General features: G+C 36.3%; 1 protein-coding gene across 1 annotated transcript in view; it reads right to left on the bottom strand.

The window, feature by feature from the left end:
• The window catches only part of WDR41 (WD repeat domain 41), a 48204-nt gene extending 45716 nt beyond the window's left edge, over positions 1-2488 (bottom strand). Inside the window, exon 1 of the mRNA XM_008053556.2 lies at positions 2374-2488. The gene's annotated coding sequence lies outside the window, so the exon portion shown is untranslated. The remainder of the gene's footprint in view (positions 1-2373) is intronic.
• Positions 2489-4364: the final 1876 nt, after the last annotated feature.

Genomic DNA, 4364 nt, shown 5'->3' with positions numbered 1-4364 from the left:
CTACAAAACACTGCTCAAAGAAATCCAAGAAGACACAAACAAATAGAAAAATATTCCATGCTCATGGATAGGAAGAATCAACATTGCTAAAATATCCATTCTACCAAAGGTAAATCTGCAGATTCAACACAATACCCATTAAGTTACCAACATCATTCTTTTCAGACCTGGAAATGGCAATACAGATATTCATATGGAAACATAAGCGACCACAAACAGCCAAAACAATCCTTAGCAAAAGAAACAGAGCAGGAGGTATCACACTTCCAGACTTCAAACATTACTATAAGGTTACAGTAGTCACAAGAGCCTGGTATTGGTACAAGAACAGGCACACAGACCAATGGAACAGGATAGAGATTCCAGAAGCAAAGCCTCAATTCCTCAACCAACTCATCTTTGACAAAGCCTCCAACAACAGCCACTGGGGAGAGGAGAACCTATTCAGTAAATGGTGCTGGGAAAACTGGCTGACCACATGCAGAAGATTGAAACAGGACCCCTACCTATCACCGTACAAAAAATTAACTCTAAATGAATCAAAGACCTAAATGTAAAACCTCAAACTAAAAGAATCTTAGAAAGGAAAGCACAGGAGATACCCTTATGGAAATTGGAACTAGTAACCAATTCCTAGTCAGAACCCTAAATGCCCATAGCTTCAGAAATAAGATAGATAAGTGGGACCTCATCAAACTAATGAGCTTCTGCAAAGCAAAGCAAAAGAAACCATCAAGAGAGCTGGGAGACAGCCCACAGAATGGAAAAAAATATTTGCCAACTGTATATCTGACAATTGTATATCTAGGATCTACAAGGAACTCAAATGCACCAAAAGGAGAAAAATAAACAGCCCCTTTAAAAAGTGGGCAAAAGACATGAATAGACACTTCTCAGAAGAATATATACAGGCAGCCAACAGACACATGAAAAAGTGCTCAGCCTCACTCATCATCAGAGAAATGCAAATCCAAACCACAATGAGATACCACCTAACCCCAGGAAGAATGGCCATCATTAATAAAGCAAATAACAACAGATGTTGGCGAGGATGCAGAGAAAAAGGAACGCTTCTACACTGCTGGTGGGAATGCAAACTAGTGCAACCTCTTCGGAAGGCAGTGTGGCAGTTTCTGAAAGAACTAGAAATTGACCTTCCTTATGACCCAGCAATTCCCCTATTGGGAATATACCCGGAGGAACTCCATTCATTCTACAAAAAAAGATACCTGCACATACATGTTTGTTGCAGCTCTATTCACAATAACAAAAACATGGAACCAACCATGTTGCCCATCAAAGCTGGACTGGATCAAAAACATGTGGTACATATACACAGTGGAATATTATGCAGCCATGAAGAAGGACAAACGTGGACTTTGCAGCAACTTGGATAGATTTAAAGTTGATCATACTCAGTGATCTATCACTGAAACAAAGAACAGAGTACTATATGTTCTCACTCATAAGTGGACCTTGAACAACTATACTATTGTAAGAAAAGGATTGGTAGTAGTGGGAAACTGTCAGGGGAGGGGGGGTGGAATGAGCAGTTGAGGGAAACTGCTAGGGGAGGGAGGGGCATACCCCATTAACAAGGGTACCTGTATAATCAACGTTTGTATACCTAACCCTGAATTGTACCCCACATCTTTATAATAATAATAATAAAAAGAAACGTATATACATTTTAAGAGATGTTCACTGTAATCAGAAGTGTCTGGACACTAATAGTAACCACTTTGAGTACCTCTTATAATTACAGAAGTCAAACATAACTTGTATTCCTCTTATTGAGTATTACAATGTTAATATAGCTTTTTCCTTTCTTAAAATATGTATGCATTTTTTGGCAGGCTCTGTATTGAACACAGTAGTACATATCTTAGCAAGGAAGCACAGAATTACATACATTTGAAAAGGGTTTCATCCATAACCAAAAATTCAGATAAATCCTTACTTACCTCCCACTAAAAACAGCACACACCTGTTAGGTACTTGATATCTAAACATTTACCATATTTGTTTCTCAAATTCAGGTCTGCCTTAACATATGGTTATAACTCCCACTCAAATTTTAAAGTCATAGGCTTCCTCTAAATTAACAAGAATATTTCTGACAACTCAAATAAACAAGCAATACCCTTAAATCACCAGAAATGACACCCTGACTTTAGGCAAAAAAAGACTTCAGATACATATTTCATCAAGATGCAGAGATCAATTTCAACATCTACTAATGTTACTAATAACCAGAGTTCTGAAATTTTTAGAAAAGAAGCATTAATTTTGAAGTTGTTTGTTTTTAACATAAAACTCCCTGAGAACTCTTTCCAAACAGTAGTAGTCAAGTAGACAACCAGAATCTCTTACCTGCAGTCATCTAACTGCACCAGAAATCGTACAATATCATGATGAGCTTTCAGTACAAGCAGTTCAGTGTAGGGGTTCTGGGCTTGTTCTTCACCTATTGTCTGTAAAGGAGATTTCTTGTATTGGAAAAAACAAAAAAGCAAAAACAAAAGACAAACAGATAAAGTGATTTATGATAAATGTCCATATTGGAATATAACTGCATAGTATACCTCTAAGAATACAAGATTGAAAAAGTCATATCATGTGCTAATACTAAGGATTATTTCCCCTAATGTAAGCTCAAAAACTGCCAATTCCATATAAATCATTTCTCTTACCATGAAGTCATACCATAAATTTTAGTATTTTCAAGTCACAATAAACTTACAAAAAGGGTATGTTTTATTTTATATAAATTGTATCTCATTAAACCTGACTTTAAAAATTAATGGGCCAATCCAACTCAAGATTTTAGAATGAGTGTTTCTCAACCAAAATTTCACAGAAACAAAACTGCAAATTAAAGGGGTAAAACAAAGACTAAAACAGTGCCTAACCCATTTTAGGCACTCAATACATGGGTGCTAAATGAGTAAAAGAAGGAAGGAATGAAATCATTTAGACTCAATGAATTCAACAAACTCAACTCTGGACAATAATATTGATAAAGATAATTGCTAACATTTACAGAGTTTTATTTGGCAGGCCATTTGCCAGACACTGTACTAAGCATATATGCCATATAACTTAATTCTGTAAATGGATCATATCAACCTCATTTCTAGAGTCAGACCAAGTACAATGTCATGACAAAACTTTTGTTCTTAACCCCTAAACCACGGTTTCCCAAACTCAACACTATTGACAATTTGGGCCTGATGATTCTTTGCTGTTGAGAGCTGTCCTGTGCATTTTAGGACATCTACCAGCATAGCTGGCTTATACACACTAGACACCAACTGAATACCCCTCCAAAGCATGACAACCAAAAATGTCTCCAGGCATTGCCAGATATCTCCTGTGGAGCAAAAATCACCCCCGCTGAGAACTACTGCTTAATCTAGAAGCCTGGGTACAAAGTTCTTACATAAATTATAGGAAATTGTAGGTTCTGATAATGTAGTTATATAACTGAATTCATAGTAGTTATACAACTGAAATACTTTTATATGAAGAAATGCATAAATTGACATGCATACATTTTTTTTAAAAAAAACTACCCCAAAGCAGTAATTTTGTATGTACTTGGTCTTCCTTCTAACAGAGGAAGATAAAAACAAGTGAGAACTGCATAAACTGCTTCCTCCCAAATAAAAGCTTGCCAGGAATGGCAGAATTGGTTAATCAATTTCACGATATATCAAATAAACAAGTTAGTACAGAATTCTCATATATATTACGTATGGCTATTTAATAAGCCATAATTCTTCCCTTGACTGAAAGGTTTCGGACTAATCAGAAGTAAAGAAATTTTAAAAATAGATAATAAACTTCAAATGCAAAGATATGAGAAAGTTAAAGTTGAGAAGTAAGGTTGCTCACAATCCAATTTTTTACTTGTAACAGTCAAAACAAATACTTCCTATGAGAAATAAAATAGAATGAACAAGTTCCGTTCCTGAGTGACATACGATATAAATTTCAGAGCCCAACATTTTTAATTTTGCAAAATGATTTTATTCACATTTCAGCTGTAAACCTCATCAACACTCTACTTATTCAGGCCCACGAAAAAAGTGTAACAGTGGAACCAAAAATAAGAGGTCATTACAAAATCATTCACTTGAACTGGAAGCAAATTTTTAAAAAAATAATTATATGCTTCTTTTCTTGTTTTTTTGGTTCTTGGATAAGTTAATTTCATGTTCCCTGAGCAACTAGGAGTGGCCGTTGGGAGGAGGCACCAATTCAAACAGACCAGGAGCGGGAAACTGCAGTCAACACTCGCTCGCTTCGGCCCAAACCGGTACTTTCCCAACTGAACGCGGCAGCCGGACGGACGGCAAGCC

Source organism: Carlito syrichta, unplaced genomic scaffold (genome assembly GCF_000164805.1).
Source record: "Carlito syrichta isolate Samal-C Ts95f unplaced genomic scaffold, Tarsius_syrichta-2.0.1 Scaffold74866, whole genome shotgun sequence".
NCBI classification, from domain to species: domain Eukaryota; kingdom Metazoa; phylum Chordata; class Mammalia; order Primates; family Tarsiidae; genus Carlito; species Carlito syrichta.
Note: the sequence above shows the minus strand (reverse complement) of the source record. Positions and strands in the feature narration are given on the sequence as shown.